At 42.3% G+C, this 13,510-nt stretch overlaps 1 long non-coding RNA gene across 1 annotated transcript in view; it reads left to right on the top strand.

Moving 5' to 3' along the window:
* Positions 1-79: 79 nt before the first annotated feature.
* Positions 80-13,510, top strand: part of LOC141278279 (uncharacterized) — a 57,285-nt gene continuing 43,854 nt past the window's right edge. Inside the window, exon 1 of the long non-coding RNA XR_012330701.1 lies at positions 80-292. This is a non-coding gene — a long non-coding RNA (uncharacterized lncRNA). The remainder of the gene's footprint in view (positions 293-13,510) is intronic.

Genomic DNA, 13,510 nt, shown 5'->3' with positions numbered 1-13,510 from the left:
GAACCCCGCCCCCTCCCCGCTGAGGAGACTCGAATAAAGTAGCCCCACCCACGGGCTCTCGGAGAGAGCGTGGGGAACATGTGCAGAGTATTTAGAGCCGGAGCGCACACCTCTCCATTCTCTGGTCAAAGAAGAAAAGTTTCCTTTGCTCCTGAACCAAATTTCATCTCGTTATTTGCACGAAGGATACCAGGAAGGAGGACCCTTGTTGGGGATTGACTCAGGAAGGTCTGTGACAAAGAAAGGTTGAAGCCAACCGTCAGAAAGATGAAGACTCCAGCCAAGAGATAACGTAAGTCTTTTCTGGGCAAAGCAAAAGAGAGGATAAACCAATTCAATGTAAATTTGGGAGGTAGAATCCGCGGAGTTTGTAAGACTTGTTGTCGTGGGTGAGTGGGGAGAAGTCGGGGCCCTGCTGGATTCTGTTTCCAGGATTGGGAATGCCAGAGGAAGAGCAAACTGGGGCTCAGAGTGGCACCATCAGGCCTGCTCTGAGACAGCTTTCTAGCGCATGGAGGTGCCAACACACTTTGGGCCCATGACACGCTGAAGAAACCCGGCAACAAGCCACCTCTTCCTACTCCTATCTACTTCACTTTAACTTTGTTGCTGGTAGAGCTCTCAGACTTGTTCCCAGCTCCATCTTACAGGTGAAGCCCTTAAGGCATTTGCCAAGGTCTGCCAGCTGGTGAGTCATTCAGCCAAAACTAATCCAAAAACTCCAGCCCTGAGCAAAAGACAACAAAGACAGACCCCTACCTTGCATCCCCCCTCCAGATTTCACAACCCTCAAATTGAGGCACTGACCTTCATTGCAGGAGAGGGAAATGTCATGTCCTGGAACCCACAGGTGTCCTTAGGACGGACCACCAAGTGAGGGTCCTTGGCTTCGCCCAGGAAGTATTTCAAGAGCGAGCCAAAGAAAAGTGAAAGCAAGTTTATTCAGAGGGATACACACTCCATAGGCAGAATGGGGAGCATCTCAGAAAGTAAGAGTGGCCCCAGGGAATGGGGTTGTTGGTTTTTATGGGCTAATTTCATACTGCTAACAGGTGGGAGGAATATTCTTGCTGTTTCAGGCAAGAGAGGAAATTTCCCAGGAAGTGGGCCACTGCCCATTTTTTGGCCTTTTATTGTCCGCCTCAGAACTGTCGTGGCATAAGAGGGAGTGATTTTTAGTATTACAATGAAAGTATAATGACCAGACTATTCTCAAAGCCACCTTGGTTTCAGCTGGTTCCAGCCGGTCTTTATCGCGTCCCAACAACTGAGCCCCCGCTTCATTTATCTAGCAGCTGTGTCCTGCCCCTTTCCCTCCTGATTCATTCCCTCCTCAGAGGTTTTACTCTCATATTCTTATGAGAAGCAGAGGGGCGACACTCCATCTTCTGTAGCTGCTTCAGGGATGAGTACGGGGTGTCGACCCTGCCTGTCAGGGAGTAAATATCTCTGGATGCCTGGTCTAGTAATCCCAGGGGCAGGACAGCTTCTTGTTTTAAGTCGGAGGGCAGTATGGGCTGGAGTACTCGCATAGCCATCATTTTGATGTGGAACTGTTGTAACCTGGAAGACACAAACTTTACCAAGAGGTTAAAGACACAGGGTCTAAAGAGGAGGAATAGGAGTATGATCGTTACTGGCCCAGGAGGGGCAGGAACCAAGTAAGGCTAGGGAAGACGCTCTTAATGGTGGACCAGATGGTATGAGGGTCTGATCTTGTTGTAGCAGCGTAACCATTGATGCTTGTTCATAAATCTTTTTGTTGTCCATCTTGGTCTGGCCTGACTTATTGACATAGGTACAGTAGGTTTCGTTTATGACTGTACAAATGCCACCCTGCTCAGCCAGCAAATAATCCAAGGCCAATCTATTGTCCATGACCACATTGGCCAATGAGTTTAAAGAAGTTGGAAGTCCTTTTAGGGCATCTCCCGTGGTCAATGCTAAGCTCTCTAAAGTGTTGGTTAGATCTTCTAGGGTTACCTCATGGTAGGCAAAGCCACCCCATGGAGCTGACAGTCCCCTGCCAGTCCTATTCCTGCCAATATTAATCCAGTGGCCCTCCTGGGATGATATTATCATTATGTATTGTGACTGTGAGTGGGACCAAATGTTCTAATGTACAGGCTCCCCAGTGCCACACATTATTGATATAAGGATAAGCATTTACATAGGGGCCAAATTTCCCCTGGGGCGCACTTGTCTTTGGGCCCTCATTCTGGGGAGTGCCACATATCCAGCCATATCCTGAAGGTGCAGCAGGAGATCTGGGAACAGAAGAATTTAGCAAGGAAGCAGCTGTCTGGATCCATGGAAGGGACAAGTTGTGAACACAATGTGGGGACAGGAGCCCATTAGCATATACAAAATAGTTAAGTTCAGGAGTTTTCCATGCCCTTGGCTTAGATGAGATACTGATGTAAGAGATTTTACCCACCATTTCCATAGAGCCGGACAGTTTTTAGCCCAATTTTTAGTCCATTTCATCCCTATCCCATAGGCACCTTCAGTCTGGGTTTTCTTATAAGCACACAGAGTGGAGGCCTTCATGGGAATGCAGTGTGGGTCTGGGTTCCAAAACACTGCAGTGATACTACCATCTGGTAGCCAGGGATTGTTCCAAAGCGGCTCAGCATAGCCAAAAGAACCATAAGAGGTGTAGTGGCCTTGGAAGCTTGACTGGTTTTCTGGATAACAAAAGTAGCCATGATTAACAGGGAAAAGTTATGTCACCTTTTAAAAAGAGTTAAACGCGGGCAAGGTATCGGGCCTGACAAGGGTATTTCCCATGGCGCTTCTATCAGTGGCAGGGGAGGTGGGGTATCCATGTACCTATTTGTGCCTATGAATGGTTGTTGTGAGCCAGAGTTTTTGAGGCAGACCCAACAACAATTAACTAGTTTTTCTTCTTAGGCAACTCTTTTAGATACGTTTACTAAAGCATTATTTTCCCATTCCCCCTGAGCCGTGGCCATCGTGAGAAGTGCTACTAGGAGTATCATGGCTTTTGACATCATATTACTACATTTTTTTCTCAGACCCAGCAAGGGCAAAGAAGATATTTACGAGGGGGAGGGGTTTCTGAAAAGCAGCAGAATAAGAGGATGATAGTTAAAAACACAAGGATTACTAGGCCAACCCACCACAGCCAGGTGAAGTCACCTGTTCTCTGCGACAGGTATCTGAGGTCTTCCACTGGCTCATAGCCCTTCTGGTTCCTTTTGGGACTTATAAGTTACATGTTTTATTCTAGACAGATGAACCCAACTAGAAGTTCTTGGTAGCTTGACAGCAGTTGGGTACTTAGTAGCACTGATAATGGTCCCTTCCATGTTGGTTGTAGCTGGTCCTCAGGGGACCTTTCCTTCCAAGTTTTTTGTAGGACAGAGTGCCCTGACCGGATGGAGACTTCGACCTTTTCTTTTGTGGGGGGTAGGCAGCACATTGTTTCCTTATTCTTTGAGGGCCCTTTCAATTTGGCTTCAATGTGGGAGACCAGTTGGTGGGTTTCCTCATCAAACAAGAGAACTGAAGTCAAAAAGGGCCTTCCATAGGTCATTTCAATGGGGCTAAGTTTTAAAATTCCCTTTGGGGCCATCCTGGTCTGTAGAGGGCTACAGGCAGCAGGGAGATCCAGGTTTCTGAAGTCTCTTGGCATAGTTTAGCCAGCGTTCTTTCTAGAACATGATTTGCTTTTCTACCTTGCCTGAGGGATGGGGCCTCCAGGAGCAGTAGAGGTGGTAGTGAGTACCTAGAGCTGAGGAAACCTATTGGGTCACCTTGGCAGTGAAGGAAGGTTCATTATCACTCTGTAAGTTTTGGGTAATCTGAATCTTGGAATTATCTCTTTAAGCAGAAATTTGGATACTTCTATTGCCTTTTCAGTTCTAGCAGGGAAAGCTTCTATCCACCCTGTAAAAGTGTCTATGAATACCAATAGGTATTTTCATCCCCTACATGGGGGCATCTGGGTAAAGCCCATTTGCCAGTCTTTCCCTGGATAGGTTCACCAATGTTGTATGGGCCAAGTTAGGGGTGGAGGCTTCCTGGTCACTGCGGGCACAAAGCTTAGAAACCCTGTTGACATTTTTAATAGTTTGGGACATTCCTTCACCGAGGAACACTTGAGTAAACAGTTTGAGTAGGGAGTCCCACCCTCCGTGGGAAGATTTGTGGGAGTGCTTAATTATGTTCCATTGCTCAGCCCCAGCAGTGAGAAGCTTGTCATCCTCTGTCTGCCATCCTGAGAGGTCTCTTTCCAGTCCCCTATACTTAGCCCACTCAGTTTCTTCAGGTATAAAAGATGGCACAGTTGGGAAGGGTGGAGTGTCAGGTATGAGAGCTGCAGCTTGTAGGGCTGGCTGTTCTTTGGCTGCAGTCTTAGCGGCCTTGTCGGCCAGGACATTTCCCCTTATAAGAAAGGTGTTGACCCTTTGGTGACCTCTACAATGAATGACTGCAACCTCCTTTGGAAGCTGGACCACTTACAGGAGTTCTAGAATTTCTAACTGGTGTTTTATAGGGGACCCTTTAGCTATTAGTAATCCCTTTCTTTCAGTGTGGCAGCATGGGCAAGTAGCACTAGAAATCCTTACTTGGAATCAGTAAATATATATTGATTCTTTTTTTAAAATATTAGGAAACTTATTAACATAATTCACTATGCTAATAACACAAAGAAGAAAGAGTATGATCATGTCAATAGATGTTGAAAAGGCCTTTGATAAAATTTAACATCAATTCCTAACAAAATTCTTTTTTATTTAATTGAAGTATAGTTCATTTACAGTGTTTCAGGTGTACAGAAATGTAATTCAGTTATACATATACATATATATTCTTTTTCGGATTTTTTTATATTATAGATTATTACAAGATACTGAATATAGTTCCCTGTGCTATACAGTAGGTCCTTGTTATTTATTTATTTTATATATAGTAGTGTGTATCTGTTAATCCCAAATTCCTAATTTCTCCCACCCACCCCCCTTCCCCTTTGGTAACCATAGTTTATTTTCTATGTCTGTGAGTCAGCTTCTGATTTCTAAATAATTTCATTTGTATCATTTGTTTGGTTCCACATATGAGTGATATCATATGATATTTGTCTTTCTCTCTCTGACTTACTTCACTTAGTATAATAATCTCTAGGTCTATCCATTTTGCTGCAAATAACATTATTTCACCCTTTTTATGGCTGAGTAATATTCCACTGAATATATATAGTATACATATCATATCTTTATCCATTCATCTGTCGATGGACATTTAGGTTGCTTCCATGTCTTGGCTATTGTAAATATTGCTGCTGTGAACATTGAGGTGCATGTATCTTTTCAAATTAGAGTTTTCGTCTTTTCCAGATATATGTGCAGGAGTGGGATTGCTGGATTACATGGTAACTCTATTTTTATTTTATTTTATTTTTTTTCTATTTTTATTTTTTAAGCAACCTCCACACTGTTCTCCACAGTGGCTATGTCAGCTTACAATACCACCAACAGTGTAGGAGGGTTCACTTGTCTCCAAACCCTCTCCAGCAATGATTACTTGTAGACTTTTTGATGATGGACATTCTGACTGATATGATGTGATACCCCATTGTAGTTTTGACTTGCATTTCTCCTATAATTAGCTATGTTGAGCATCTTTTCATGTACCTGTAGCCATCTGGATGTCATCTTTGGACAAATGTCTATTTAGGTCTTCTCCCCAGTTTTTGACTGGGTTGTTTGGTTTTGTATTTTTTTTATATTAAGCTGTATGAGCTGTTTGTATATGGAAATTAATCCCTTGTCAGTCGCATTGTTTGCAAATATTTTATTCCAGTCTGTAGGTTGTCATCTTGTTTTGTTTATGGTTTCCTATGCTTTGAAAAAGCTTTTAAGTTTAATCAGGTCCCATTTGTTATTTTTGCTTTCATTTCCATTGCTCTAGGAGACGAATCCAAAAAAATATTACTGCAATTTATGTCAGAGTGCTCTGCCTGCGTTTTCCTCTATGAGTTTTATAGTATCTGATCATACACTTAGATCTTTAATCCATTTTTAGGTTATTTTTCTATATGGCATTAGAGAATGTTCTAATTTCATTCTTTACATGTAGCTGTCCAGTTTTCCCAACACCACTTATTGAAGAGACTATCTTTTCTCCATTGTACATTCTTGCCTCCTTTGTCATAGATTAATTAATGATATATGTGTGGGTTTATTTCTGGGCTTTCTATCCTGTTCCATTGAGGGAGTGTGTCTGTTTTTGTGCCAATACCATACTGTTTTGATTACTGTAGCTTTGTAGTATGAAAGTCAGGGAGGCAACTGACTCCGGCTCTGTTCTTTCCCAAGACTGCTTTGGCTATTCGGAATCTTCTGTGTTTCCATGCAAATTTTAAAATATTTTGTTCCAGGTCTGTGAAAAATGCCACTGGTAATTTGATAATGATTGCATTGAATCTGTAGAATGCCTTGGGTAGTATGGTCATTTTAACAATATTAATTCTCCCAATGCAAGAACATGGTATATCTTTCCATCTGTTCGTGTCATTTTCAATTTCTTTCATCAGCATCTTACAGTTTTCAGAGTACAGATCTTTTGCCTCCTCAAGTAGGTTTATTCTTAGGTATTAAATTATTTTTGGTGCAGTGGTAAATGGGATTGTTTCCTTAATTTCTCTTTCGGGTATGTCATTGTTAGTGTTTAGAAATGCAACAGATTTCTGTATATTAATTTTGTATCCTGAAACTTTACCAAATTCATTGAGCTCTAGTGGTTTTCTGTTGGAGTCTTTAGGATTTCCTATGTATAGTGTCATGTCATCTGCCAACAGTGACAATTTTACTTCTTCCCTTCCAATTGGATACATTTGTTTATCTTCTCTGATTGCTGTGGCTAAAAATTCCAAAATTATGTTGAATAAAAGTGGTGAGAATGGGAATCCTTGCTTTGTTCCTTATCTTAAAGGAAATGTTTCAGCTTTTTACTCTTGAGTATGATGTTAGCTGTGGGCTTGTTGTATATGGAACTCATTATGTTGAGGTATGTTCCCTCTATGCCCACTTTCTGGAGAGTTTTTATCATAAATGGATGTTGAATTTTATCACAACCTTTTGTGCATCTATTGAGATGATCATATGGTTTTTATTCTTTAATTTGTAGATGTGGTGTATCACATTGAGTGATTTGTGGATATTGAAAAGTCCTTGCATCTCTGGGATAAATCCCACTTGATCATGATATATGATCCTTTCAAGGTATTGTTAGATTCAGTTTGCTAGTATTTTGTTGAGGATTTTTGCATCAATGTTCATCAGTGATGTTAGCCTGTAATTTTCTTTTTGTGTGATATCTTTGAAGGTTTTGATATCAGGGTGATGGTGGCCTCATAGAATAAGTTTGGAAGTGGTCCTTCCTCTACAATTTTTTGGAATAGTTTGAGGAGGTTAACTGTTAAACTCTTCTCTAAATGTTTGGTAGAATTCACCTGTGAAGCCATCTGGTCCTGGACCTTTGTTAGTTGGGAGTTTTTAAATTACTGATTCAATTTCAGTACTGGTAATCAGTCTCTTTGTATTTTTATTTCTTCCTGGTTCAATCTTGGGAGATTGTGTCTTTCTAAGAATTTGTCCATTTCTTCTAGGTTGTCCATTTTATTGGCGTAAAGTTGCTTATAATAGTCTCTTATGATCCTTTGTATTTCTGTCGTGTCCTTTGCAACTTCTCCATTTTCATTTCTGATTTTATTTGGGCCCTCTCCCTTTTTTTCTTGATGAATCTGGCTGATGGTTTATCAACATTTTTATCTTTTCAAAGAATCAACTTTTATTTTAATTGATCTTTTTTTTAGTCTCTATTTGAATTGTTTCTGCTCTGATATTTATGATTTCTTTCTTTCTGTTAACTTTGGATTTTGTTCTTCTTTCTCTAGTTGTTTAGGTGTAAGGTTAGGTTGTCTATTTGAGATTTTTCTTGTTTTCTGAGGTAAGTGTGTATCTCTATAAACTTCCCTCTTAGAACTGCTTTTGCAGTGCCCCATAGGTTTTGGATTGTCATGTTTTCATTGTCATTTATCTCTAAGTATTTTTAAATTTCCTCTTTGATTTCGTCAGTGATCCATTTATTGTTTAGGAGCATATTTTTTAGACGTTTTTTGCAGTTTTTCTATTGTAGTTGATTTCTAGACTCATCGTGTTGTGGTTGGAAAAGATGCTTGATATGATTTTCATTTTCTTAAATTTACTGATGTTCATTTTGTGGGCTAGCATGTGATCTGTCCTGAAGAATGTTCCATGTGCACTTGAAAAGAATGTGCATTCTGCTGCTTTCAGATGTGTTACTGTCAATTTCCCCTTTTATGTCTGCTAACATTTGCCTTATATATTGAGGTGCTTCTATGTTGGGTGCATATATTGAATATATTTACAATTGTTATATCCTCTTCTTGGATTGATCCCTTGATCACTATGTGGTGTCCTTCTTTGTCTCTTGTACCAGTCTTTACTTTAAAGACTTATTTTGTCTGATATAGGTATTGCTGCTCCAGCTTTCTTTTGATTTCCATTCACATGGAATATCTTTTTCCATCCCCTCACTTTCAGTCTGTGTGTGTCTGTAGATCTGAAGTGAGTCTCTCGTAGGCAACATTTAGTCCATTTACATTTAATGTAATTAGTAATATGTATGTCCCTATTGCCATTTTGTTAATTGTTTTGGATTTCTTTTTGTAGGTCTTTTTTTTCCCCCTTCCTTTTTTTGTTCCCTTCTCTTTTGATTTGCTATCTATAGTGTTAAGTTTGGATTCCTTTTCCTTTTTTGTGTGTATATCTATTATAGTCTTGGTTTGCACTTACCATGAGGTTTTTGTATAGTAGTCTATATATACATAATTGTTCTAAGTTGCTGATTTCTTAATTTCAAATGTTTTTTAAAACCTTGCATTTGTGGGCTTCCCTGGTGGCGCAGTGGTTGAGAGTCCGCCTGCCGATGCAGGGGACGCGGGTTTGTGCCCCGGTCTGGGAAGATCCCACATGCCACGGAGCGGCTGGGCCTGTGGGCCATGGCCGCTGAGCCTGCGCGTCCGGAGCCTGTGCTCTGCAACGGGAGAGGCCACAACAGTGAGAGGCCCGCGTACTGCAAAAAAAAAAAAAAAAAAAAAAAAAAAACCTTGCATTTGTACTCTTCTCCCCTCATGATTACTCTTTTTGATATCATATTTTACATTTAATTGTTTTGTGTATCTCTTAACTGCTTATTGTGGATACAGACGATTTTACTACTTTTGTCTTTTAACCTCCCTACTAGCTTTGTGTGTGAATGGTTTCCTATCTTTATTGTATGTTTGCCTAAACTGGTGAGATTTTTCGATCTGTAATTTTCTCATTTCTAGTTGTGGCCTTTTCTCTTTTGCCTAGATAATTTCCTAATTTGATGTAGAGCTGCTTTGGTGGTGCTGGATACTTTTAGCTTTTGCTTGTCTGTAAAGTTTTTATTTCTCCACGAAATCTGAATCAGAGGATTGATGAGTATAGGCTATTCTTGTTAATTGATATTTTTCCTTTCTTCATTGTAAATATATCATGCCACTCCCTTCTGGCCTGCAGATCTTCTGCTGAAAAATCAGCTGATAGCCTTATGGGGGTTCCCTTGTAGATTATTTGTTGCTTTCCCCTTGCTGCTTTTAGTATTCTCTCTTTATCTTCAATTTTTCTCATTTTGATTACAGTGTAACTTGGTGTGTCCCTCTTTGGGTTAATTTTGTATGGGACTCTGTGCTTCCTGGACTTGGGTGACTCTTTTTTTTTTCCCCCAGATTAGGGAAGTTTTCAGCTATTATCTCTTCAAATACTTTCTCAGGCCCTTTCCCTGGCTCTTCTCCTTCTGGGACCCCATAATGTGAATATTAGTGCACTTGATATTATACTAGGCAGTCTCTTAAACTGTCCTCATTTCTTTTCATTCTTTTTGTTTTAATTAATTTATTTTATTTATTTTTGGCTACATTGGGTCTGCATTGCTGCACGTGGACTTTCTCTAATTGTGGTGAGCAGGGGCTACTCTTTGTTGTGGTCCACGGGCTTCTCATTGCAGTGGCTTCTCTTGTTGCAGAGCATGGGCTCTAGGTGCATGGGCTTCAGTAGTTGTGGCTCACGGGCTCTAGAGCACAGGCTCAGTAGTTGTGGCACACGGGCTTAGTTGCTCCACGGCATGTGGGATCTTCCCAGACCAGGGCTTGAACCCATGTCTCCTGCATTGGCAGGTGGATCCTTAACCACTGTGCCACCAAGGAAGCCCTCATTCTTTTTTCTTTTTTCTGTTTAGTGGCAGTGATTTCCACTATTCTGTCTTCCAGCTCACTGATCCAGTCTTCTGAATCATTTAGCCTACTATTGATTTCTTCTACTGTATTTTTTATTTAAGTTTTTGTATTCTTCATCTCTGGTTGTTCTTCATGCTTTCTAACTCTTTGTTAAAAACTTGTTTCAACCACCATGCCTTCCTCACCCTGTTCTCATTGAAAAAAGGTTAGAAACCCCTAGTCAGCAAGGGAAGAAGTTATATGTGACAATGGACAGAGGAACGTGGCCTATTTTTTCAACACATTCCACACTGGGAAAGAGAGGAAAACCATTAAAATTGGAATTTTAAGTCATAACTCAGCTGTCAGACTCCTGGTAGAAGTTGTGGCCCCAGCAAAGATAGTTAAAAGTCACAGAGCAAATCTTGAAAGTTCTCATCACAAGAGAAAAAAATTGTAACTATGTATGATGATAGATGTTAACCAGACTTTGATGATCATTTCACAATATAGACATGTATCTATTCATGTTGTACACCTGAAACTAATGTAATGTTATATGTCAATTATATCTCAATAAAATAAAAACCACAGCATAAAAAACAAAACAAAACAAAAAAACAACTTGTAACTGCTCCTTCTGTGCATCCATTCTCCTCTCAAGTTCTTTGATCATCTTTACTACTACTCTGAACACTTTCTTGGGTCGATTGCCTATCTCCACTTCACTTAGTTCTTCTTCTGGGGTTTTATTTTGTTCCTTCATCTGGAACATATTCCTCCACCGCCTCATTTTGTCTAAGTTGCTAGTTGTAGTTTATGTACATGATAGATTAGTTACGTTCCTTAATCTCGGAGAACTGGCCCTCTCTAGGAGGCGTCCTGTGCATCCCAGCAGTGTACTGCCCTGTCGTCACCCAAGCTATGTGCTCTAGGGGTTCCCCCAAAGAAGTCTGTGTGGGTCCTTCTGTTGTGGTGGGCTGACTGTGGGCATTCTGGTAGCCTTGATTGGCCCCTAGTCCTATTGGTTGCCAGGCCCTGCCTCGTGCGAATACTGCTGCCTGCGGTTCAGTGCAGCATGGTCATAAGATGGCTGGTTGCAGAATCCTAGGGGACCGTGGGGCTAGTGCTGGCTTACTGGTGGGTGGAGTCAGAGTCCCAAAGACTCTGGAGCTGTTGCCTGCCCTCTGGCAGGTGAAGCCAGATCCTGGGGTTACTGCTGGACTACTGGCAAGCAGAACTGGTTCCTGGAGTCTGGCTGTGGGGCCCAGAGATCCCAGAGCTTATTTCAGATTGTTGAGGGGGCAGTGGGGGGGCAATTCCGGACACCATTTGTTGGCTGTTGGGTATGGGGCCCAAGGTGTCCCAAAGGTTGCATTTTCCTGCTAGTGGGCAAGGCCAGGGCCCAGCTAGTCCTAGTGTAGCATCTGGTCTGCAGTGTGGGATAATAGCTTTCTCCTGGTGACTGCACCCTGGTGGGTGAGGGTGGTCTAGAGGCTTGTTCAGGCTTCCTGGTGGGAAGGACTGGTTCCTGTCCCCTGGTGAGTGAAGCTACGTCTTGGTCCTCCGGTGGGCAGGTCTGTATCTAGGGGCATATCTAGAGGTGGCTGTGAGCTCTTTAGTCTTTAGGCAGCCTGGCTGCTGATCGGTGGGACTGTGTCCCTTCCAGTTAGTTTGGCCCGAGGCGTCCCAGCACTCGCGCCAGTTGGATGTGGCCAGGTCTTGGTGTAAGGAGTCAAGATGGCAGCCCCTGTGTTCACATGGTTGAATGTTGCCCAGTATGTCTGACACCAGTGTCTATGTCCCCAGATTGAGCTGCAGTCACGCCCCCCACACCTCTGCAGGAGACTCTCTAAGACCAACAGGTATGTCTGGCCCAGGCTCCTATCAAATTACTGCTTTTGCCCTTGGTCCTAGTGTGCATGAGAATTTGTGTGCACCCTTTAAGTTGAAGTCTCTGTTTTCCCCAGTCCTATGGGGCTTCTATAATTAAGTTCCTCTGGCCTTCAAAGCCAAATGCTCTGGGGACTCCTCTTCCCCGTGCTGGACCCCTGGGCTGAGGAGCATGATGTGAGGATCAGAACTCTCACTCCTGTGGGAGAACCTCTGCAATATAATTATTTTCCAGTTTGTGGGTCACCCACCCCAGGGGGGTATGGGATTTGATTATATTGCAAGTCTGCACCTCCCACCCATCTTGTTGTGGTTCCTTCTTTATGTCTTTAGTTCTAGATCTTTTTTGGTAGGTTCCAGTTTTTTTCATCGCTGGTGGTTTTCTCAGATATTTGTGATTTTGCTGTGCTTGTGAGAGCAAGTGAGCTCAGAGTCTTTCTGCTCTGCCATCTGGGCTGCTTTTCTCTATATATTGATTCTTAATCCCTTTCCTAGCTGGAGTGCTCTGATCAAGGCAATCCATTTGGCCTTTTGGGCAAAAGTGTTAGATGGTAGTGCTCCAGACTCAACAGTTGTTACAGGCTGACCATGGCATAGCTGGCCTTTCTTCGTGGGGGCAGTCCCATTTCAAGTGGCCCTCTCATTTGCATATATGGCAGGGTCCTGGTGGACTTTTTCCATACAGGGGGCATTTATCCTTCCAGTGGCCCTCATGGCTGCATTTAAAACAGGTCCCTTCTCAGTGGGGCAGTGGCTCTGATCCAGATTTTCTAGATCTTGTCCCCACCATGGGCTTGTGCAAGGGAGTGAGGGGGTGACCCTGAGGTGGTGCGGGGGCTAGGGCTGCCACCAATCATTGTGCCTTTCATTGTTGTCCCTGAATCCTTTTTGCTTCCTCAACCTTATCTCTATTGTTAAATACTCCAAAGGCCAAGTCCATGAGCTAATACATGGGGTTTTGGGGTCCCATAGCTGCCTTCTGTAATTTTCTCCTCATGTCTGGGGCAGATTAAGTGATAAAACGGGTATTTACTGGAACTTGCCCTTTGAGATGTCAGGATTAATACTGGTATATTTTCTAAAGGCTTCCTCCAGGCAGCCCTGGAAGAGGGCAGGATTCTCATTTTTTCCCATGTTACTTTTCTGACTTTGTCATAATTAACAGGCTTAACAACATACCTTTTCATCCCTTCTGTGAGACAACTTATCATGTGGTTCTTGTGTTCAAGCCCTCTACCTCCCTGTTGTAAGTCCCAGTAGGGGGTCTTGGCTGGAGATTTCATCCCCTCCTGTGATGTCGATTATATGTCCTTGATTTCTCATTGG

Source organism: Tursiops truncatus, chromosome 3, assembly GCF_011762595.2.
Source record: "Tursiops truncatus isolate mTurTru1 chromosome 3, mTurTru1.mat.Y, whole genome shotgun sequence".
In the NCBI taxonomy this organism is placed as follows: Eukaryota; Metazoa; Chordata; class Mammalia; order Artiodactyla; family Delphinidae; genus Tursiops; species Tursiops truncatus.
Note: the sequence above shows the minus strand (reverse complement) of the source record. Positions and strands in the feature narration are given on the sequence as shown.